The 27160-nt window shown below is 34.0% G+C and overlaps 1 pseudogene; it reads left to right on the forward strand.

The window, feature by feature from the left end:
* Positions 1 to 10173: 10173 nt before the first annotated feature.
* Positions 10174 to 24839, forward strand: LOC132266241 (histidine kinase CKI1-like; annotated as a pseudogene).
* The last annotated feature ends 2321 nt before the right edge of the window (positions 24840 to 27160 follow it).

The following is a 27160-nucleotide window of genomic DNA, read 5'->3' on the forward strand; positions in this document are numbered from 1 at the left end:
AATCGCTGAGTTACGAAGATTTTCACAACTTCTTTCATTCCAATCAATGACAATTGTGTAATCTAAACAAATAAGTACTCATGCTATTGATAACTACCACACAATAGCAATATGATCAAAATGGTGTATACATTTAATTAATTTTAGATTTAAATTATAAGCAAATAAGTAAAAATAATAAAAATATTAATTTTGGTTCACAAATTGTGTTCTTAACCAAAGATAAGTTGCCTAATTACAGTAATGAAATTTATTAAACATGGGCACTCTTGGAGTTGTACTCTTGTGCATTGAGTACAATCACAATGTGCCAATTTGTATTTCCGTCCAGTAGTTTGGTCTGACCAATTTGTTATTTTTAAATATAGAAATAGGTGGATTGAAAATATTTGACATCTAAAAAAAATTAAAGGACAAAAAATAAAATTGAATTATTAAATTAAGAATTTATCAGTAAGCTTGCATATATGTAATCTATAATTTGTAAAATTGAAACGTGATAAGAACGAATATGATATTAATACAGTATTGGAGTTTTATTAATGAGTGTTTACATTACAATTTTATATACTAAGAAAAAACCCGTGGCACGTAGGTAAAAATATATGATAAGTATATATAGCATAAAAATATAGTAATATTATTATTTTTTTGGTTACAAATAGGACTGTAAATGAACCGAGCCGTTCATGAATAGTTCAGGCTCGGCTCGCTAAAAGCTCGCTTTGGACTCGTTCGTTTAGTAAATGAGCCGAGTTTGAGCTCAATTTTTAGGCTTGTTTAGTAAACGAGCCGAACTTGAACAATGGTAAGTTCGGCTCGTGAGCAGGCTCATTTACATAAATAAATAAATAAATATATATAATACTAGTATAAATTATTATATTAAAACAACCCCATGTATACAAATCTAGCCCAATTTTACACACACACATATATAAATTCATTAGCCCAATTGGCATTTGGGCATTCAGATGCTCCATTTTAGGGTTTTTTTTTTTTTAATTATCTCCAATTCAGTGTCTGCAACAGATGTTACAGCTGAGAGGTAATGTGCTTGAGTTACTTACCGAAGCATAACATTTTTGTGGTCTTTACATGGCACTTGACCTGTAGTTGTCTCAATTGTATTTGTTTCTTGTTACAACCTTATTAGTATTTCAAAATTTTGTCTGAATTTATCCATTGCTGTGGTGTACCATTTGACATTTACTTTTGTGCATTATAAACCATTGTTTGTCACCGTTTCAGGTTGTTTCTTAGATGCTCTTTTTATTTTTTATTTATTTTTTATTTATATATATGGTACTCGTTATTTTTTTCACTTTTATATGTCAATGTAGAATACAGAATGAGAGGAGACTGTTACCATTGCTATTCGGGTAGACAACTCATAATCGAATGGTTTAGCAGTGATTTAGGAAATTTAATTTTGGAAGGAATATATAATTACTGATGAATCAAACATGCTGATGGAATTTTGCTGTTGGAAACAACTCCCAACTACATTATGTGTTAACCATCAGGTTCTCAAGCTTTCTTTTGGGGACTACTAATGTCCATCACTTCTTCTAAATCACAGACTGCCAACATGTTCAGGATGAGTGTTTGTGTGTATATATGTACGTATAGATATAATTTTTTATATTTAAAATTTGATTTTTAAGTCTTTTCTGGATGCATTTAGTGACAAGTGTTTTAACTAAAATTCCCAATAATTTAAATGATTCAATACAAAAGGTGATGATATTATTACCATTTTCATTTATTGAAATATATTGGCTAAAATCTCTGGAGATATATATATATATATTGGCTAAAAATCTGGGTTATTCAATAGTTCCATTACCTAAACAACATAGGGTGCAAAATTACTAAAATATTCTAATAATTTAATGAAATTAATTTGATCAGAGAACAGATTACAAGTTTTAGGACTGTACTAATGTACTCTTGTAAAACAAAGGGTTACTAAAAGTGTCACGTCCCAAAAATTTTAACACAAGAACCCTTGTCTTATATCAAAATCTTGTACGTGACTCACATCATACATCCACCAAAATTCATGATTAAATGAATAAGAAAACATTTTATTTAAAAAGCCATCAATCCAAAGAAAATTTATTACATCCCCAACTAATTAAAATTCCACCAACTAAGTGAATCTTATTACAAAGTGTTTGCTAAGAAACAATAATAAAATCAATAAGTGGAAATCTAAAAAATCCCCATCTCTCATTGAGCCTCCTTTGTAAGCTAAATCTATGTGCACCTGAAAATAATAAAGGGGTGACCTCATAAGCTCAACAAGAAATTGCTAAACACTATCATCGTTCAGCAAGTTAACCCATACCTTGTATTCCCATACTTAAATGCAATCCATAAAAGATACATTAATCACATTCATCAAATCACCTACTAGGCACTAATATTGCTGAAGTACATAAATATTAATATGTAATAGTCACTATAGCTACTATCACATTTGGTACAACTATATTACTATAATCTCATTCCCATCCAATAATTATTTCCTCATAAATATTATATCTCAATACCATTGTGTCACAAGATAATCAGAATCTCGAATTCACATTATAAATCTATTAATCATCTCAATAATTAATTTACTAAATTTCACTTACCTCACATGAGCCCCTGGCTCCCCTCAACTAGTTGGCTGTTTTATTGCCATTATCTCACATGAGCCCCTGGCTCCTCTCCAATAAGTGGTGTGAACCGTATAGTCCCTAACTACCGAAAACACACGTGTGGCTGGATTGTACGTCTACTCCCCAGATGATCCCTGATCACGTCCACACAATAAGAGCTCATTAGACCCATGGCCATAACACAAAGTAGTGCACTCGCATAAGGATGGTCCCTGACCATGCCTAACCGATCCAATAATATTAAACATTAAATACTCTTTATTAAATGACTTTAACATTTAATAGCATTAATCAAACCCACTCATTCCTATTAATGAGAGTACGGTAATATGTAACATCTTTTACTCTCTAAGTCCACAATTAGTGCATGACAAAATCTAAACTCTGATATCTACATCATAACATATAATTGTAAAAAAAATATATACCTAAAAGGATTAATTCCTGGCCCAATTACTACAGTACACGTAAGCACTCGGGTAAGTAACGCTGATCTCTTTGATCTAAGAATTAAAATTCATCCAAACTACAACTCCTTAGCCTTAGCCTTGGTCCCACACTTAATCATGAGAAAATACAACACTCAACCATGGAAATCCAAAATTATACCACACCTAACTATCTATCTCAATTGATCCAAAGCCAAAGACCATCAATCCCACGTTGCAACTCCAGACTAAAATCAAATATCTAACTACATACACTTAAAAGCTTTACTGTGAATATTTCCTTGGCAGCAAAAAGATATACACATAATATCTACGGCATAACATGTATATGCACTTCTAATACAATCGTCATATATATATATACACACACACACACTATAATTCACATATTCCAGTTTCAAAGAATGAATAAATAAATACTTTATAATTCTCATAATCCAGTTTCAAAGAATAAATAATGTATATACATATGAATTAAATCTAAAGTTCAAATAATTGACTGAATTCCGAAATATAAAAGTATGCAAAGTTCTATAATTATACCACCATAATTAGACATTTCATTAAAATACCCATAAAATTATTATAATATTGTTAAGAAACAAATCAAGTTACAGATAATATGAGTATAGAAAGTAAGGTTAACTTGCCTAATTCGCTTAAACTTTGATACTACACAACCACTACTTTCAATTTTCCTCTCTAGTTCTATTTGTACAAATCAACAATACGCAGTTAACAAGATGTTATATAAATAAAATACATAACCGGATAAGGAAAATTCTTACCTCGTGTACTTCCTTCGTATCCATGAATACGAATAGTATGTTACTCACAATTGAATACTCTACTCAAACAACAACTATTGAGAAAAAATACTCTGTTCAAACAAGAACAATTAGGAAAGAAAAATCTCCTCTGTTCAAACAAGAACAATTAGGAAAGAAAAATCTCCTCAAATTAAATAATTCTAAAATCCTTCTATAACTTAATAACGCAGATTTATAAACTAACTTACATAACAAATTGCGTGATAATATCAGATACTCTATTCAAAATTCAAATTCTAATTTACATAACTCATCCACATATTCCTTCCTCATCCACATATTCCTTCCTTATCGTAAAGTAACTATATATAATACAAGTCTTAAAAAAAATCACGGTTGTTACAAGAAGGCTACTAGATAATGGTTTATTATTCAACAGTAATTAACAACTATACGGTGGTGAATGGTTTTGTCTGTGCTGCGTAGAGATTCTCTCTCTCTCTCTCTTTTTTTTTTCCCGAACTGTAAAATGGAGATTCTCTCTTGTTAATCAAGTTCATACATGGTACTATTTACAGTCAGTGCCAACCCAAATGCCAACAGTATAACAATTTTCATAATAAATGTTAATCTGTTTGTAGTAGATTCTTTGGTGCTCATTTAATAATTAAGAAAATTAAGTGAGTGAAACTACCAAAAATAGCCTATCAATTACCATTTTTATCCAAAGAACCTCCCTTTTGTGAGTTGAGAACTTAGCTCTTTTATACACATTACAAGGGTGATTAGGTCAGTTAATTTTTGAGATAAATGTCAACTTCTGCTCTTATCTCATGATAAATATTCCCGGAGAATAAAATTTATTGATTGTGTTTTTGCCTCAAAGTGCAAAAAACAGAAAAATAGAAGAAGAAAAAGAATTCATGTATTAAAAAGGCAAGTCATAGGACCCTCTCTCTAGGGTAATCAGCCATGTCGAGTTCTCCAACTCTCAAGATATGCACAACAGTTGTGTAGAGAATCCACAAAAGAAAATGAAAAGCAAAACTTGATAGTAAATGTGATCTCAAACAACTAAAGCTTATATATATATATATATATATATATATATATATATATATATATATATATATCTAACCACATGTACTAGTGGAAGAAGGATGTGAATTAGAATTCAACCACTTCTCTAATTTGTTTTCCTTTTGTTCTCATATCTCCTTGGGTTTCCTTTCTGATTGGTTGCCGAGAAAGAAGAAGAATTCTTCTGGACATGCAATAACATTAATGCATGCATAATCCTTCGATGATCAGATGTGAAGAGTATAAGTCAAACTTCAAAATCTGTGACAACTTTTTATCAACCCAAAAAATAAACGGTTCAAGGTTTCTGTAATGTCTCATATTACTAGTCTCTATGATTATTAGTGTTCTAGTTCATATTATTTTTCTCAACTTTCTTCTTTCTTTAGGTCTATGTTTTGATTCTCAAAAATGATTTATGGAAATTAGTACAATCCTTTATGGAAAATAAGTTAATTGGAAGCTTCTAAAAATGAAATTAGAAAATTTAATTTCTGTTTCTCTTGCTCTTTAATCAATTCATTCCAACTTTTTGATGTACATGTGATTTTTTATTTTTTTTGTATTGCCAATAATATATATATATATATATATATATATATATATATATATATATATATATTTGCACAATTTAATAATAATATTATAATATATGCAAGATGGATATATGCACACTTTAATAATAATATTATAATATATGCAAGATGGATCGCAAGATTATAAAACAGAGTTTGAACAGACTTACAGAAAACTTTCTTTATTTAATCGTCCAAGCTATTACAGAGAAATATTACAAAAGAGAGAAAAGAAAATTGAAAGATACATGGAAGGGAAACATTGCCCTCTATTTATACATAAAATGGACTTGAAATTGGGAATTTGAAGTCCGTATAGTGCATGGGATCGTGTGCTAGAATAATGCAGTCGGTCGGCCCACCACTAAATGCTGTCTCCTTATCTGATGGAAAGTAGACATCTGATGAAGGAAATACTGTTGAATCAAAGACTTTGGGGAAAAGTTCTTTGTCTTCTTCTGTCGGCAGGATAAGAGGAATATTTACTTTTTGGGTGGATTCATCCTGTCCTTCAAATGACCTGTGAGAGAGTCCCAATAGTCTGCTATTGTAATCTCCTCTTCAGAATTAAGATCTTCATTGGGATCTTGAGCATAACCTGCTAGACAAGAAAACTGATTTCCGTCTTGACTGGTCTGGCTAGAGACTGACACCATGGATGCATCATCTCTTACTGTAGGAGTGGAGGATTCAAAGGATTTAACAAATTTATTCCTCATAAAATCCATGCATTTAACCATTAAATCAGCTTCGGTAATTAATGGTTGTTGTTTTCGGATCATATATTTAACAAGATCAAATGGGTTAAAGATTTCGGGTTCTGGAATAGTTAACTTTGGAATCTTATCCATATATTCCATTGTTTTCTTTCTGATCTGATGGAGGAGGGCCTGGATAGGTTCTTGAGTCATGCCTGACCACCATCTGTAATAAAAGATTCTCTGGAGAATCGGTAACTTGTCAGTGGTAACTTGGGCTGAATTCAATTCCAAATTGGCGACGAGACATACCTATTGGTGCTTTCTCGTATACTCCTCTTGGAATTTGATTCTGAGATTGTTGTATTCCTTTCAGCTTGAGCTTGGATTCAACTGCTTCAGGGAGTCCTTCCTTACGGTAATCTGACGAGATCGAATGTCGAGAAGGAGGACAAGAAACATGATAAGGAAGATGACTTCCTTTAGATGATGTAGATCTGGATAGATCTATGGATTTTCTGAAGTTCAGAAAAACATCACCATCTTGGTCCTGAATAACACAGTCTAAGCTATGATTAGCAATTGGCTGTGCTGGGACGGCATTAGAAATCGTCCAGTGTTCAGGAAATGTTATCTCACTTCAAGGAATCATCCTTTTTGTGGCAACATTTGATGTGTACATGTTGGTATCCCATAACGCTGTTACTCCTTTAGAGTCTTTGCGTATGGCATTGGGACACATAGTATCAAGTACTTTGTAATGGATGCGATAAATAACACTTATCACTTCCGATCCAGGTAAGTAATCATATCCATAAGTCTGAACCCGAAGACTAACTGCCTCATGGATATTTTTATCTGTTAAAGATAAATTCAGACTAGGATAGACATTAAAATAAACCGGTCCATGACATAGACTGGTTTCCAGTGCACCCATCAAGGAAGGGTGAAATTTCAGACATCGAGCATCCCTAAGGGTTGCTTGAATACAGGCATCCATACCTAACAAGGTTAAAGGTTTAAAAGCAATTTGAATTAAACCTATATGGATGTACTTATATTTATGCATGTGCCTCTGAAGGTCACGGGAAGACAATAACTTAATTATTGTATCCTTAGTGCTTAATTGCATGGTCTGTTCCATGGTCTTAATAGTCCATAGATCAGCTAAATTAAGCATTCCGATTTTTTAAATGCTTTTTGCACTTACTGGAGGGATAGTCCATCTGTTCAATTTATTTTGAACATTGGTCCATTCCACTACTTCAGTATTTTTTACCAGTTCTGAATCCTGGTTGTCCTGTAGTCCTGAAGAGGAGGACGAAGATGGTTGTAACATGTCTGTTAATTATTGTTAATGCTTTAAGGTCTGAGCAGTATAAATATTATAATATTATATAATGAACAGTAAGTATAAATATTCTGTCGTCCTTTTGCTTAAGAGAGATTCTATTACTCGTCTGTCAACGATTTACTGGAAACAATACCCTGTGTAGCAATTTAATGCAAAACGGGTTAAACATTCCAACGCGACTTTTGGACGACCCATAATTGAATCTGGGATAAACATAATTTGGACAGAATAATATTCATATTGTTCAGTACATAAAAAAATTATATTTGCACAATTTAATAATAATATTATAATATATGCAAGATGGATATATGCACACTTTAATAATAATATTATAATATATGCAAGATGGATCGCAAGATTATAAAACAGAGTTTGAACAGACTTACAGAAAACTTTCTTTATTTAATCGTCCAAGCTATTACAGAGAAATATTACAAAAGAGAGAAAAGAAAATTGAAAGATACATGGAAGGGAAACATTGCCCTCTATTTATACATAAAATGGACTTGAAATTGGGAATTTGAAGTCCGTATAGTGCATGGGATCGTGTGCTAGAAATGCTGTCTCCTTATCTGATGGAAAGTAGACATCTGATGAAGGAAATACTGTTGAATCAAAGACTTTGGGGAAAAGTTCTTTGTCTTCTTCTGTCGGCAGGATAAGAGGAATCTTTACTTTTTGGGTGGATTCATCCTGTCCTTCAAATGACCTGTGAGAGAGTCCCAATAGTCTGCTATTGTAATCTCCTCTTCAGAATTAAGATCTTCATTGGGATCTTGAGCATAACCTGCTAGACAAGAAAACTGATTTCCGTCTTGACTGGTCTGGCTAGAGACTGACACCATGGATGCATCATCTCTTACTGTAGGAGTGGAGGATTCAAAGGATTTAACAAATTTATTCCTCATAAAATCCATGCATTTAACCATTAAATCAGCTTCGGTAATTAATGGTTGTTGTTTTCGGATCATATCTTTAACAAGATCAAATGGGTTAAAGATTTCGGGTTCTGGAATAGTTAACTTTGGAATCTTATCCATATATTCCATTGTTTTCTTTCTGATCTGATGGAGGAGGGCCTGGATAGGTTCTTGAGTCATGCCTGACCACCATCTGTAATAAAAGATTCTCTGGAGAATCGGTAACTTGTCAGTGGTATAACCACATTGGAAATCCCATTTCCAAATCCAAGGGATTCCAAATTCAGTAAAGAACAATAGGGTGGATTTCCTTACAGGAATATTATCCTGTCCTCGTAATTGAGGATGAAATTGTTGCCATGGCAAATATAATTGACTGATTGATTCTGGCAACATATCCAGATCAGGGCCAAATATAGCCCACCAAGGTATAACCCAGTTTGGGAAATCAGCCTTAACTGATTGAGGGCATATCTTGAGGAACCAAGAATGCTTATGCTTCGGATTTTGATAAAAGAACGAATATGTCCAAGCTGAGATATAATCCCAATAATTGTAACTATGACCATAGGATATTTTCCTTGGTAAATTTGGATTTAATCCCCAGTCACTAGGCCGTATAAGCCTCTTAAAGATAGCTTTACTATAAGTAAGAGGACTATCTTTGGAATTCGGAAATTGCTTCGTGTGGTTGATTTCCACAGAGGAAGTTTCAGTAAGGATGGCTTCATAGAAATATCTATGGCGACCATCTGGTGCAGCATATTGTTGAGTTTGGAAATATCTGGATTTTACTTCCCAAGGATCTGGCATCCATTGCTCATCTTGAGAATCCAGTACCAATACTGTTTGAATATACCTTTGATTAGGTATCCATGGAGTTTCTTGTTCAAGAACCTCTTTCATGGTTGGTTTCTGTTGTTGTTGCTGGGAACTACTGTTTCCTTTAGAAGGAGTTTTGAGCAGATCAGCAACATGCTCCAAATATGGAAACTGATCATCAGTGAGTGGTATAACCACTTTGGCCTTCGCCTTGTTTTTGCCACGAGCCTTTGGAGTATTACCCCGGCCCTGCCCATGGGGGGGCTGATTCATGAACCCTGCAAAAATTCACGAGTTAGAAAATCAGGTAAAGAATTAGAACTGCCTTTAATATATTCAATAGAAAAATCAAAAGCAGATAAATCAGCTTGCCAACCAGCAAATATCTGTTTGGAAACTAAATTCTTGACATCTTTTTCCAGTACTTGTTTAGCAGCACTACAATCAATGCGTAACAAGAATTTCTGATTGATTAAATCATCTTGGAATCCCTTGGATGGGATTTCCAATGTGGTTATACCACTGACAAGTTACCGATTCTCCAGAGAATCTTTTATTACAGATGGTGGTCAGGCATGACTCAAGAACCTATCCAGGCCCTCCTCCATCAGATCAGAAAGAAAACAATGGAATATATGGATAAGATTCCAAAGTTAACTATTCCAGAACCCGAAATCTTTAACCCATTTGATCTTGTTAAAGATATGATCCGAAAACAACAACCATTAATTACCGAAGCTGATTTAATGGTTAAATGCATGGATTTTATGAGGAATAAATTTGTTAAATCCTTTGAATCCTCCACTCCTACAGTAAGAGATGATGCATCCATGGTGTCAGTCTCTAGCCAGACCAGTCAAGACGGAAATCAGTTTTCTTGTCTAGCAGGTTATGCTCAAGATCCCAATGAAGATCTTAATTCTGAAGAGGAGATTACAATAGCAGACTATTGGGACTCTCTCACAGGTCATTTGAAGGACAGGATGAATCCACCCAAAAAGTAAAGATTCCTCTTATCCTGCCGACAGAAGAAGACAAAGAACTTTTCCCCAAAGTCTTTGATTCAACAGTATTTCCTTCATCAGATGTCTACTTTCCATCAGATAAGGAGACAGCATTTCTAGCACACGATCCCATGCACTATACGGACTTCAAATTCCCAATTTCAAGTCCATTTTATGTATAAATAGAGGGCAATGTTTCCCTTCCATGTATCTTTCAATTTTCTTTTCTCTCTTTTGTAATATTTCTCTGTAATAGCTTGGACGATTAAATAAAGAAAGTTTTCTGTAAGTCTGTTCAAACTCTGTTTTATAATCTTGCGATCCATCTTGCATATATTATAATATTATTATTAAAGTGTGCATATATCCATCTTGCATATATTATAATATTATTATTAAATTGTGCAAATATAATTTTTTGATATCCATCTTGCATATATTATAATATTATTATTAAATTGTGCAAATATAATTTTATATATATATATATATATAAAAGGGAATGTTTCACATAAATATTTATAAAAAAGTTAGCCGCAGAGTCAGGGACTTCCTTTAGACATACATCTTCTTCAGTTAATATAAGAGAGGGGCGCAGATACACTTTCGATACTTAGGACATTAATTTTGCATATCTAAAAATTAATTTCCTATATTTTCATGTCAATGCAGAGCTGACATTGGCCTTTTCATAGATCAAACTCATCAACTCCAATGAAGGTCAGCTCATTGATAGTGTTGCGGCCTTTGTTTCTTCATCATTCTGGTAATTAGTTCACTGGTCTCAATGTTTCATGATATTCATATGTAATCTTTATTTCTTGGTTGAGTGCAGAAGAAGAACAAAAAAAATGGAGACTTGAGTTGTTCAAGATTCCAAAATCTCCATTTTCCCTCATATCCTTGGCATGAATATAGCATATATACATATAAATTAATACAGTTGCAAAATCTTTCAAAACACCATACTTGTATGTATAAACTATAAACTATGCTTTTCAGTATTACCTTATGTAACTTTTTCCTGTTAAATATATACTAGTATTGGTTATGATCATTTATTTCCCTCTTGAAAATTAAAGACTGACCTAATTGCATGGTACAGGCACTGGTAATGCTGCTACTCCCCAGTTTGTTGTTCCCATTTTGGATTATTAAGGCTAAACAAATCGAACGAATGGTGAAGTTGATTTCCCTCAATGTCAGTTAAGAGCTACCATTGGAAATTGAAAACATTGCAAATTTGTTACTTCCAAAGAATACGTCAGCCACGACTCTAGCAACTCTTTTGAGCTCATCTCTTAATAGCCTTCGACTTTCATTCTCTAATATAGAAACTAAGGTTTGTATCTATCTGCTCCTCTTGCTGAGAAAGAATTGTTCATTAGATATAATTAAGTTTGAACAAAGACAACTCATGATTAATAGTTTGATATTGCAGGTGGCTCTTTACTGTTTCAAGCATTGTTGACCATTCCGCAATTGTCACAGATTTCATATACTGGATTGGATGGCTTGTTCTTCTCATACTACACCAAAGCCAATCAATCTTTTGCTGTGTATTCAAACAATTCATTTTCAGTTTATCCGATTACTCCAAATGCCACAACAAAGTACACATGGTACACTCAGCCTGTAAATCATGACACTGGAAGGCCATTCGGAGAAGCTGTTATCCCCCATCCCTGGTTTAATATGAATGCAAGTTGGATTCAAGAAGCCTTAAATAGTACAAATGGGTATTCTTCAATAAGAACGGGGTGGAATGGTGCTAAAGATCTCCTATTCCTTAGGACAGCTGGTGTGGATGGAAGAGGAGCTATCTATTTAGGGTTTTCGGTTGAATCATTAGTTGGTTTCTTCTCTAGCAAAAAACTTCATGGTGGGAGCTTGTATTTGGCCACAAAAGATGGGAAAGTACTCACTGATGGGATCCAAAACACTCACATGGTCCTTGTTGGTAACTCAGTTTCATTTCAGATATTGAAACCAAATGGTGATCAAATAGGTCATATTGGTAATGTTACATGTGAACCCTATAATGGCACATTAAAACCTTCTGTGTTGGACATTGGGGAAAGAAAAAACATGTTCTTCTGCTCACCAATTGAAATTGTTTATCACAATATACTTGGTAATGCTCATAAGTTTCTCTCTATGTAGAATATTGTGTACATGTTTTGCTTTCACATGAAATTTTACGTGCCTCATAGCATTCGCTTTTATTTGATAAACTTTTCTTCAATATGTGTTATAAAGCAATGTAATGCTTCTTTCCAGAATAAGTGAATACATATTCTGTTGTTCTATTAATTGTCCATTGTTTTAGAAAACTTTTTAAAGCCTCAAAGTAAGAGTCTAGAAATCAAACTTGAGACACAATTATCTTGATTATTAAGTCACTTAAACAGCTGTGATCAATATTATACATACATACATATACATATATACATGTTTCATGCGTTAGAAACATCATCAGGAATAAAGCAAAACTATAGTATATCCATGATATGATTTTGAATACTTTCAATTGATGGCTCGCTCTTGTTAGAATTTACTTCCCTTCTTCGTGAACAATCCGTAATCTGGAATCTGTAATGTTGACTTAGTTTATGCTTATATTAGGTATGCGCTTGAGTTAAATCAAAAGGTGTCTATAACATATAAAGCATTTCTAAAGAACCATTGACCATGCGTATATGTTCATACTCAACTTATGGTTACACAAAATATAGTGAAATTGCATTATGAACGTTATTTATTATTATTATTATTTTTTGGGCAAGTAAAATGTATTATAAACATGATTGTACTATTCTTTGTTATTTTTTAAACTAATGCTAACTTATCTAGGGTTCAGGTATATGCATTGGCTTTACCACATAGGGAACAAGAGAGCATTGTTCACAAGAATATCAAGTTTGCATTCATGCTACTTGTTATAATGATCAGCACTATGGTTATATCCATTGTCACCTTTGTGTTCTTAATTGTTAGAGCAGCTAGAAGGGAGATGCATTTATGTTCTGGACTAATAAGACAAATGGAGTCAACTCAACAAGCAGAAAGAAAGAGTATGAATAAGAGTCTCGCATTTGCAAGTGCGTGCCTCTCTATCAGGAATTATTGATTTGATAGATATATGTCGCGATGAAGTTGCTCCGGGGTCAGAATTTGAGACAAATTTAATGCAAATGGAAGTTTGTATAAAAGACCTTCTAGGTATGTTTAGTAACTAGTTTTTTTATTTCTTCATAACATTTTCAACTGGTAATAATAGTTGTACACTCATAGAAATTTATATCATTAATCTTATGAAATCTATAATGTGCTTATCCAGGTTTATTGAATTCAATTCTTGATACAAGTAAAATTGAAGCTGGCAAGATGCAACTTGAAGAAGAAGAATTTGATTTGGCCAAGTTACTCGAAGATGTAGTTGACTTATATTATCCTTTAGGTATGAAAAAAGGGGTAGATGTGGTGTTGACCCTTGCGACGGTTCCATTTCTAAAAATACACTCGTTAAAGGAGACAGGAAAATTGAAACAGATATTGTGTAACTTAGTGAGCAATGCTATCAAATTTACCCGAGGGACATGTAGCAGTACGAGCTTGGGCAAAGAAACCTAGCTTCAAGAATTCCATACTCGGTTCCAATAGGAACAGATCATTGAGTTGAATATCAGGCTTATTTTTCAAGAATGATGAAGCATACAATGACCTTGAAGCCATGAACACAATTCAACAAAACCCGAACTCCCAAAGGAATTCGAGGTGGATGATACAGGAAAAGGAATTCCAAAAGAGAAGCAAAATTCTGTATTTGAAAACTATGTTCAGGTCAAAGACACAGCTCTGCGACAAGGAGGCACTGGCTTAGGACTTGGTATTGTTCAATCTTTGGTACGTAAATAGTTAGTCCTAATAATTTCGGCAAAAGTTAAGCTACTTTTATCCTTTATTTATCTATTTTTTTTTTCCCTGTTTCAATCTGTGAATTATATAGTACTCAATCTTGTTGCATTTGTTCTCTATAGATAAAAGTAATCCTGAATGATTTTTATGTGGTAGCCCGGCCCCTTGGTATTTGTTTTTAAAAAAATTTCATGTCGAGGGATGTTAATTAAAATTACTTGTTTATTTGCATGTATTATACTTTGGTGAAGAATTTATTAGATTTTTATTTCATTATTTGTTCAGATTTTTTTCATCAATTAATTGTCAATACTTCAAGATGATTTGGAGGATTTTTAATTCTGAAAATTTTCACACTAGGTACGTCTAATGGGTGGAGAGATACGAATTGTGGATAAGGAAATTGGTGAAAAGGGAATTGTCTTCAGTTTAATGCCTTCCCCACTACATGTGGCATTAACTCAAGCAGTAGCTATGCAAGAGAAGGTGATGTTGAATCAAATGGTGGTTACATATCCAGTGATATGAATCAACACTCAGAGCCAAGTAATCATCGCTCCCCTAGCCCTATCCCAAAGCCAGAGTTGTCCCAAGTCATACTCTTCATTCAAAGTTATGAACGGCAAAGAACTTCACAAAAATTCATGGAAAGCCTGGGGATAAAGTAAAACAATGGGAGCAACTTCCTCATACCTTTAAGAAGACAAAACATAAACTGAACTTTTCGCGGTACAGCTCTTCAGGAAGATCAGATGTGAGCATGAGGAGTGACTGTATGAGCAGACCGGGATCGCACAGCTCTAGTAGTAGAGCAAAGGATTTACCTTTAAGTGCCTTGGATGGGACAGACCAGATACCACCCCTTCACAGGAGGATTAGTTATAGAGCTGTGCCCAACTTCATACTAATTGTGATTGATACTAATGCTGGACCTTTTCGGGAATTAAGCAAGGCTGTGGCTGAATTCAGAAGAGACCTTTATAATACTTATTGTTGTAAGGTCGTTTTGATAGATAAACCAGGTGCTCATAGCATCCATTTGAAAGGCCTCAATGAGGAAAAGCTCCCTCCAACCGATTGTTGGAAACGTGCAAGTTTTAAAAACTTTTCGAGGGATTTTGATTCATAGATCTTGATTCATCACATAGAGACAAGTTTTATGCAAAAATAAAAATATGATGTATCATTCAATTAATGGATTGAATACTTACATCAAATGTCTGAGTAAACCTTTAAAACTTTCCTCCAAAGTGAATGTTCTCACTTATTGTAGATCCCTTAGCAAGTTGCCTTCTCCTTGGATCTCCATCTTTTTGGTAATTATTTTGCCTTTAGGAATCACTCATAAGCCTCCATGAATTACCTTGGAAAACTAGGCTTGTGGGAGCCTCCATTAGATGAGAACATAAACCCTAATTTTCTAGAGAGAGAAAATTTATTCCTTTTTCCTTCTCATAAAAATCACACCCTAAAATATACATAGATCATGTATATTTATAGGCAACATAAAAATAAAGAAAAGGAAACAACAAATCCTTCTCCATCTCTAATTCATATGTCTCAAATCTAATATGATTCCAATATCAAGTTGGGCTATGAGTGAGAATCCATTGGGCCTATTATTTTATTGGCTACAATGAATTAATTATTGGCCCGGTCCATGGACCCAATTCAATTAATTCATAAATTAATTTCTACTCCACTAAAAGAAATTAATTGAACTCCAATTAAATAATAAATAACCTCTAAGTCAATATTGCATTTTGACCCCTCTATGCATAATTAGTTATCGGATAAATATAGCCATCAATCCGACTACTTAATTAATATATTTATTTTGGTACCTTTGATTATTTTTGGCTCGATCACAATAAAACATTTATTTGACAAAAATAATAATTTAAATAAATAAATATATAATAAATCATTTTGTCTAAAAACACACGAAGGCCTTCGAATTTACTTTGTGATCAACCATAATCAATACAAAATAAATACAAGTAGCAATGATGCAAATATTGAAAATATAACCCTTTAACTATTAATTACATAACTACCCAAAGTGTCGGTCTAAGGATCCCGAAGAATCTGCCGAACAAATCAAAGTAATTATTAATTAATAAAAGAGTCTATACTTTTCTCATGCCTAAGAGTCAAATGCCATGACGATGATAGGGAGTAATTGCATACGACGGCTCTCGCAATATATCTCAACCTAACGCGGATCCAGTTCAAGTCTTAATTAATTATGAGTTTATCCATAATTACCGACTATGAACAATTTATAATTACCATTTATATATCATGCATTGATTGTCATCACATACATATATATAAATATTTCTTGTAATTACATGGACACTATCAATTTCATAGTGAATCGAAATATAATACATTAAATTCACCAATTGTATAAAACATAAATATTTCAGCAACGTCAGGAACATATGTCAATTAATCCAAACAGGAATTTGCTATGCCAGGGCATATAAATCCCAACAGCTCCCACTTGCCCTCATAGCCAATTCAAATTGCACCTAACTCCAATGTTATCTAGATGATGATCAAAATTATTGATCAATGACACCTTTGATAATGGATCAACAAAGTTGTGTTCCAATGCAATGTTCTAGCTACAAGTACATTTTCTTGCCGGACAATATCATGTAGAACATGATACTTCCTATCAGTGTATTTTGTTCATCTATGGAAACTTGGGTAATTGGTTTGGACTACTTCTGCACTATTGTCGCAATATAGCTCGATAGCCAGGCTAGTATGCTCCACAACCTCTAAATCAGTGAGATCAAACCAATAGGCTTATATTGCCACCTTTAAGGCTGCAATATATTCCACCTGCAGGTTTGAGTCAACAGTTGAAATCTGCTTGACAATCTACCAACTGATTTCCCTTCCATTAAGTGAACATACACTAAGTCATGAACCTCATAGTATCTACTTCTGATTGAAAATCAGAACTAGCATACCTGACTAGGACCATATCATCACATCCATAAATGAGTATGATATCATTGATTCTCCTTAGGTACTTAATGATATCTTTCACAATAGACCAGTTGTCAAGTCCAGTATTGGACTGATCTCTACTAACTATCCCTACTATGTAGTGGATGTCCTGTTTGGTATAGACCATGGCATATATGAGACTCTCATATGCCGAAACATATTGTTCCAGTCTCATTTGCTCAATCTCCTCTGCTAGTCTTGAAAAACTACTTACTAGAGAGAGCGATCCATATCAATAAAGCAAGAACTCATTCTTTGAGTTATGCATACCAAACCTGGTCAAAACTTTATCAATGTAGGATTATTAAGATAAGCCTATTTTCCTTTTAACCTGATCTTGCAAAAGCTTGGTCCTAAGAATATAGCTTACATCTTGAAAATCCTTCATTTAAAAGTAATTGAACAACTACCTTTTAATTGATGACAAAACTTCCACGTCATTATAAATGAGTAGGATGTCATCAATATATAGAATTAAGAAAAATAATGACATTCCCTTGTACACTCATGATTTATTCACTAAGAAATCTTCTGGTATCTTTTTGTAGATTAACTTGCCTTCCATAGGAATCACCCTACTAGAAAGTTCTACAAGATCTCAGAATTTATTAGAATACATAGATTCTAACTCTGATTTCATAGTAACTCACCAAAACGATCTGTATCCACATCGGTTCACGCTTCCGTGTAGCTTACTGGGTCCAACTCATGTTTAACAGGGATGTCCATAATGGTCTCACCTAAAAACATGATTCTGTCGAATTGGATGATAATCCTCCCACTACATCAATGTACCGATGCAAGAATCTGTGTAGTAGATGATGCTAACGCATCAATAGGGAATTCATATATTATTCTCAATCTCTATAATAAGTGTGTTCACATGTGGTACATCTGGTACTCATACCAAATTCTCTAACATTATGCTACTAGGTATGTGATTCATAATATGATTCTCCTATAGATAAATAGTGAGTAAAAACAATCAGCTTTTATCTTTGAGATCATAAAATAATCCATCCTAGTGACATTTAGAGTAGCTATCAAATCTAGCATGCCAATGATCTGCTTCCAACTTACTTGTCCATATCAAGCGCACATGTGCAAGACTACCCCATATGTGCATATGATTCAAACTAATATTTAGTAAAAAAAAACACAGCTCAACGGTATCCTTGAGACAGACTAAGATGGAATGCAGTTCATAATGCGCATCGATGTCATTAACGCTAAACTCTTAAATGAAAGAGATAATGTAGCATAGCTGATTATAGATCTAACCATGTTAAGTGGAATTCTGTTATTCCTATTTGACACCTAAATACATTTAGCGTCAATTGCGGAAAACTGGTACATAATACCCTCATTGACCATATAGTCTTTGCACTATCCCAAGAAATACTCATATCCTCGATCAGATCGAAGTGTCTTGATAAGTTTACCTAATATGTGTTCCACATCAGTTTTAACCTTCTCAGAAAATACCAAGAGTTTAAGACTTGTGTTGCATCAGATAAACTTATCCAAAACGTAAGTAATCTTGCTTGGATGTTCATAAGACCACACGTGTCAGTGTGTACCGACTCCAATTGTCCTTTATGTCTATTTCATCTAGCTGATTAAGCCCTAAGAGTTATCTATCCTTCAAAACAGGGTTCACAAGTTTGGTTTAGGCTCCCCTGCCTCACTAGGTAATCAACCTTCTTTGACCAATCTTTGAATCTTATTTTGATTGATAACAACCCAAAAATAGACATTAAAAATACAATGAGTCAGGAATAACAATTTTTCTCTTAACATTCAATCTAGAAGATGCAACATTAGTTTTTACATCCTGTAAATCTTAAGAGTTTGTGATTATAGTATATTAACCATCTTTCAATGCACCAGAAGCAATCGCATATCTATTCAATTTTATAAAACTAGTTTTACAAAATAACAACACAGTTTTTATAAACCAAAAGTGAAATAAGAATGAGATTGCGTTTCACTTCTGTGCATAAAGATAGTTCTCTAATACTAATATCCTCATACTCTCTAATTTCAGATGTAATACTCCCACTGACTTAACTACAACCTTGGCATCAGGTCAAAAGATAAATATATATCCATATCATCAAGGCTTCTGGATTCCTGAAATCCTTACAATAAATTGCAAACATGTTTAGTGGCTCCAGAATCTATCCATCAGGAATTAATAGACGCAACCACATAACATGGCTCAATGATTAAAATATATTTTTTCCTATGCCACGTCATTGCTTAAACAGTTCGTCCTTTAGTGTTTTAGTTAGCGACAAAAGAAACAGTTTTCTTCGCCCTCAACATACACTGCCTTATTCCCTTTAACCTTTTTGAATACCCATGTTTTGTGCTAGTCTAGTCCTATTATCATCCTTCTTCTTTGCTTTGCCCGTCCACTTGGGCCTAGAAGAAGATGGTATAGACTAGGTTAGATTGATAGGAACGCCCATACTCTTGATTATCCCTTCATCTGTTACCAATTCTATAAGAATATCAGCGAGTATGAACTCAAACTGATTCCTTATCTAGTTCACTCTAACAGAGTCGAACGAGTTTGGTAACAAGGCAATAATCATGTCAACTTGAAACTTACCACCCAAGTCAGCCTTATTGATCTCCAACTTATTTTTAAATAATAAACAATCATTTTTCAAAATTCGATTTCATACTGGAGTTCCTTAGGCTATCTTGATGCTATTCAAGTCTGACATAGTACTTTGGCATACTCTCTATCTAATCTCACCAAAACATCTTATTAAATTTTAACTTGATGCTTGAAGAAAATAAAATAATGTAAATGTTAGCTTTGGAGCGTATTCGAGGTAAATTCTAGAATATTGCACCAAGTCATATCATTTGCCTTATCTAATTTATTAAAAGCATTAATGTCAAATTTGGTATTTCAAAGTAAAAGAGATAGGTATAGGAGTAATAAACACATTTTGTACCCTTACGTTGTGAATAAAATATCTAAGTTCATTTTCCAGTCATTATAAATAAGGTCCAGTTACATTGAATATGTAAGCAAGCAGATAAACTAGATTAGACATAATTTATCTGAATATAAATGCATTCATACAATATGCAAGGTGAATTATTAATACTGTCATGCATATTTAGAATTAAAATGAGTTTGTTAACCACATAATATAATAAATCTCAATTGAACAAAAGATCATTATCATTATTGGTGAACAATCCCTTTTAATTAATGCGGGTCCCTCAACTCTGTAGCATAATAAATCAACCAATCAATATGTCAATAACTTATCCTGTTGGAGGAGTTCATTATTACTATTGTTGAGATTCATTTACTATTAGGTGAGCACTTCCATTAAAATAGTATGTGGGTCCCTTAACCACTGCATGAAAAATCGAATAACCAATGCGCCAATAACTTATTCGGTTAGCGAAGTTCATTATTGCTATTGGCGGGCAAATCCCATCATTTCCATATCTCTTAAGACAATGCCTTGTCTATCTATATGAAATGATTCCCGATTATGTTTAGCCTTTTTAAAATCACCTAGTATAGACCACTCCGTTGGGGAGCTAACACTATTGATTTTAGATTGAGTGTATAACGTTATTAATGCTCTAATGAAAAATAAAACATTAAATATCTTGTCATTATAATCTAGACTCTTTAAATCATGCGTAGGGCCTTATTTTTAAAGATCTAATTACAATGAACATTTAATATTTATATTTTCATGAGACAACCATTCTTGTAATATTAAGACTCTTTAAATCATGCGTGGGGCCTTATTTTTGAAGATCTAATTACAATGGTGTTAATAACAAAGGCCATGGGGCAATGTATAAAAATCCCCGCTCCCACTCAATTTTTAATCATTCATAATTAGGGTTTTCATTTTATTCATTTACATGATATAATGCATGCAAAACGTCTTGATTTTAATTCAATTAAATTTAGAAAATATTTGGACTTTAAACGATTCACTAATATTTAATTTGAAGCACACTTTAAAAATAATTTACAAAAAAAAATAATTTTGCGTTTCCCAATAAGTGCCCTCAAATTAATTAGTAATCAAATCCAATTAATTTTCATAACTTAATTAATATAAATCAAGCCATTTAAATAAATATCATGGATCCAATGCATGAATAATAATTAATTAACAATTATATAATCGCATAAATAAACAAATAACAGATAAAGCAAATAAAATGGCTAATGGAATCAGCTTTTAACATTTAACCACTCTAAGTATTGCGCGAAGATCATCCATCGGCTTGCAAACACCCACATAAGGCTGGTACGCACTAGGAGAAGCAAAACGGCGGTCCGAATGCGCTTGAATGGTCTTACACGCACCAACACGCGCTTACCACGCACCTTCCAACCTCTTCACGCGCCTGGACGCGTCTCTAGAGGTCTCCAGCGCGTGCCACGCGCTCCCACGCGCCTGCACGCGCTGGGAGAATGCTGAAGCGCGTGCCACGCGCTCCCACGCGCGGGCATGCGCGTGTGCGAATAGCTAGCGCGTTCAACGCGCTGGCACGCGCCATGCGCGCTGATGTGGTTCCGGCGCGTGTCATGCACGCGCCTTGCTACTGTTGGTGCATGGGGCAACTTCCAGCCGTGTTCCACTGGATCTTTGCCCCGCTGAACTTTGATCCGACGGTTGCTGATGCGCGCTCATGTATACTGCACCACACCGGATCATCCGTCCACCTTCCGGAGCTGTCCCTTGTCGCCGGCCATACTCCGGTCGCCGGAAAATCGCCGAAAAATCCAGAAAAATTAATAAAAATTTCCAGAAATTAAATTAGGCCTTAAAAAATTCCAGAAAAATTTCGAAAAATTTCTAAAAAATCCCAGAAAATTCCTGAAGCCTAATTTAACCCTCTTGGACCTTCTTGAAGCTTTATAGCACCCTTTGATGAAGATTACATGGCTTTAAAAATATTTACAATTTGAAATACAATGGAAAAAATTTAATTACATCATTGAAATTTCAAACGGCTAAATCAAAACCTTAATTACATTCATCCAAAGATAAAATTACATTAATTTAACCTATAAGCTTCATCCATGGCCCAACCATACATCATCATTCATTTACAATCATCCATACATCATTATGTATCAATATATATCAACATATTAAATCATATATCAACATACATCAATAAAAATATATATGAATATAATTTTGGATCCATGAATGATGATTTTCATAAAATCATGATCTCTAGTAATGAATCAAACCATGCTCTGATACCACTATTGGGAAACGTGTAAGTTTTAAAAACTTTTCGAGGGATTTTGATTCATAGATCTTGATTCATCACATAGAGACAAGTTTTATGCAAAAATAAAAATATGATGTATCATTCAATTAATGGATTGAATACTTACATCAAAGGTCTGAGTAAACCTTTAAAACTTTCCTCTAAAGTGAATGTTCTCACTTATTGTAGATCCCTTAGCAAGATGCCTTCTCCTTGGATTTTCATCTTCTTGGTAATTATTTTGCCTTTAGGAATCACTCATAAGCCTCCATGAATTACCTTGGAAAACTAGGCTTGTGGGAGCCTCCATTAGATGAGAACATAAACCCTAATTTTCTAGAGAGAGAAAATTTATTCCTTTTTCCTTCTCATAAAAATCACACCCTAAAATATACATAGACCATGTATATTTATAGGCAACATAAAAATAAAGAAAAGGAAACAACAAATCCTTCTCCATCTCTAATTCATATGTCTCAAATCTAATATGATTCCAATATCAAGTTGGGTTATGAGTGAGAATCCATTGGGCCTATTATTTTATTGGCTACAATGAATTAATAATTGGCCCGGTCCATGGACCCAATTCAATTAATTCATAAATTAATTTCTACTCCATTAAAAGAAATTAATTGAACTCCAATTAAATAATAAATAACCTCTAAGTCAATATTGCACTTTGACCCCTCTATGCATAATTAGTTATCGGATAAATATAGCCATCAATCCGACTACTTAATTAATATATTTATTTTGGTACCTTTGATTATTTTTGGCTCGATCACAATAAAACATTTATTTGACAAAAATAATAATTTAAATAAATAAATATATAATAAATCATTTTGTCTAAAAACACACGAAGGCCTTCGAATTTACTTTGTGATCAACCATAATCAATACAAAATAAATACAAGTAGCAATGATGCAAATATTGAAAATATAACCCTCTAACTATTAATTACATAACTACCCAAAGTGTCAGTCTAAGGATCCCGAAGAATCCGCCGAACAAATTAAAGTAATTATTAATTAATAAAAGAGTCTATACTTTTCTCATGCTTAAGAGTCAAATGCCATGACGATGATAGGGAGTAATTGCATACGACGGCTCTCGCAATATATCTCAACCTAACGCGGATCCAGTTCAAGTCTTAATTAATTATGAGTCCATCCATAATTACCGACTATGAACAATTTATAATTACTATTTATATATCATGCATTGATTGCCATCACATACATATATATAAATATTTCTTGTAATTACATGGACACTATCAATTTCATAGTGAATCGAAATATAATACATTAAATTCACCAATTGTATAAAACATAAATATTTCAGCAACGTCAGGAATATATGTCAATTAATCCAAACAGGAATTTGCTATGCCAGGGCATATAAATCCCAACACCGATCTTATCATATCTAAGTCATTACATGGTTCTCGTTTGTATCATTTGATAGGACTTCTACCGGAGTTTGGAGGTACATTGCCGGGTGATTCAACAAAAAGCAAGTATCGAGTTGAAAAAGTTTCTTCCGAGTCCGGTTGTTCAGAAAGTCACCCGCGTATGAGGTCGAGGAATTCTCCAACTCAAAACCTCCCACCAGTCCAAAGGAGAGAGATACAAGAACATGTCAACCCAAGTAGTGAGAAACGTTTAAGTGGGAAAAATGTTTTCTTTGCAGTTCACAACCTCCCAATGCAACGGGGAGAAATACAAGAGCACGGTGGCACCAGCAGTGATCAGAAACCCTTGAGTGGGAAGAAAGTGTTGGTTGCTGAGGATAATACTGTGATGAGCCAAGTGGTTATGTCTAATCTTTCTAAACTCGGTGCAGCTGTTGAACACTGTAAAAATGGAAAAGCTTTTGGAGTTCTTCCTTATGACTATATATTAATGGACTGTGAGGTAAAAGATTGTTTTTTTTTTTTAATTTTTTCCTTTCCATGCATCTCTTTACATATATCATATGGTTAGTTATTCTCTTTACATATATCGTATGGCTAGTTCTACTTATACATATACATAGTATAATTTCTTGGTGATGGATGGGTTTGAGGCAACAAGCCCGAGAGGAGGAAACAAATTACGGTGTTCACGTACCCATCATTGCATTGACTGCTCATACAATAGGTGAGGAAGCAGAACGGATGATGAGAGCTGGAATGGATTTTCACGTGGCCAAACCTCTGAAAAAGGAATAACTATTGGAAGCCATCACATGCATCCATGGTAAAATGAGATACTAACATTAGTATCCATATCTATCTTTTACCTTCAATTTGTAGTACTCTGTGTACGTCGTGTCTATTCTTTTGAGGAAGTTATTAGATTATACAAAATATAAATATATACAATTAATTGTATTCCATGCAAATACAGAGAGATTTCCCTGGGTTTTGCAACATACGCAGACAAACATTTTCAGCACATTGAATTCTTTCGTCATTACTAAAACTTTCAATCTTCAACTTATATCATGTGATATAATATACGACAACTGTTACACCAGTCTATAGAGGAAGCAGGTAGAAGAACTTGCTTTTAGAGGAGGGGTTTTGGCAATCAGCCACATGGAATGCATGTATGTATCCACACAGTGTTTTACCTTTATTGATTCATGTTGTTCAAAGAAAAAGAGGAATAAAATCAAGTCAAGTTCTAGTGGTTCAAATTGACTCTTTAGTAATACGATCAGCTAAGCCTTATTTGGCTACCCCAGGAGCAACTGTTCGTGGCCATTATGGTGAAACCCCTACGAAGGAGATACACTAGTTACATTTATATATTAAAAATCGAGATCTGGTGATATAACGCAGGGTCTTCCAGAAGTAGAATAGGTGTTGAGAGGTCTGTTCGATTGATTTAATATCAATGAATCTAGAAAAGAAGGTTGAGGGTTGGAACGAATGCATAACAAGAATTCTTGGAATTCCTTGGGGATTCTTGATTGGTGCTGAGCTAACTATAGCGCAAAGTCGTATCTCTTTGGTTAATAAGATCCAAAGGGTTTATCGATTCCGGGGGTGCAGATCCATAATAGGCATATAGAAATTATTATACGTCAAATGACATCAAAAGTCTTGGTTTCATCAAAAGTCTTGGTTTCAAAAGATGGAATGTCTAATGTTTTTTCACCCGGAGAACTAATTGGATTGTTGCGAGTGGAACGTATGGGGCGTGCTTTGGAAGAAGCGGTCTGTTACCCAGCCATCTTGTTGGGAATGAATAAAAATAAAATATGGCAAGGAAAGAGCTTATGCAAGGAATGAGCTTATAAATTGTTTGTTAATGGAGTAACATGCTTGACCCTTAATTTTATGCAGTCTAGTACATTTCCTGGAATTTAAATGAGGAAAAAGAAATTTAATTAGTTCCGCTTCTTGAACTTCACATGAACTTTTTCAAGGATTTCGCTACCATCTTCTGAAGAGATTTCCTCTGGTTCATCGGGGACATCATTTGGAACATAATGTTTGGTAATGAAGTCCTTCAGTACGCTCATGCTCTCTTCCTTCAGTGAAACCAATTGCTCAGAAAGAATTCCTTTGTTTGCATGAACAGGTTTAACCCGGGTGCCAGGAGTAGCATTCTCACAAGATTGAGCCTCCATCATATGTCCAGAACCCCTGCAGCATACCATTCAAAATTCAACTCTAACTTCAATAAACTATTTGCTCGCCCAAGCCCACCTTTCTCTAGCATGGACTGACTAAGTTAAAAGATATTATAAGCAAGACAACAATTGAATTAAACCCATTCGTTAACTAGATTACGAGAAATTTTAATATAAATGGTCTAACCCAAAAGCTAAATTCAAGATTTCCTTTTCTTATTTTCTTGTGTAATATTTAGAAGGATTGAGTTTATCTTATAGGCGGTAATCTTGTATAAACAGAAAGTGGGTCACCAGAGACAACGAAGTAGTTATGTGAGGTTTCAAGTATCAACATTTATGCACAATAAAGTTGACATCATACTAGACACAAATTGCCAGATGATATTTCAACTTAAATATAATTTGAGTGAAGACATTTGGATTTGTTTGTGGTCACAGTCAAGTCCAGGTTCTTGGGAAAGTGGTACGCAATTCAATGCACAAACTTATCTTATTATTTAAAATTAACGGTGTGTGGTGGAGATCAATGGCAACAATCTTTGAAGGTGTATATGAACTTGGTGGGCATCATGATGCAATGAAGCTGGGTTTTATTTATGCTATTAAGATATGAATTATGAATTTGAAAGGTTGTGAGACTTATTGATGACCTCAATTATGAAGAAAGTTCAAAAGTCATGAGTTAAGCTCCACCTAAGTCTAAGAGGCATGAGCAGAATCCCAAAAAAGGAAGGGATGGGGTTGATCAGTGAATGAATGAATAAATAATAGTGTATGAAATTTTATTGGGAGTGATTCACAAAATATGAGGGTGTGAGACCTTCTCTAGGTGTGATGCCTAACCTACCTGTTAGCGTGACTCCAATGGGCTATTACTTTTTCTCATTGTTTGTTCTACATCTCTACTATCAAACCTCAAATTTCAGCCCTGATTTGTTGAACTTTTAGCCA

Source organism: Cornus florida, unplaced genomic scaffold, assembly GCF_030987335.1.
Source record: "Cornus florida cultivar Cherokee Brave unplaced genomic scaffold, ASM3098733v1 CherokeeBrave_3.0.0_Hap2_Chr07, whole genome shotgun sequence".
NCBI lineage: Eukaryota > Viridiplantae > Streptophyta > Magnoliopsida > Cornales > Cornaceae > Cornus > Cornus florida.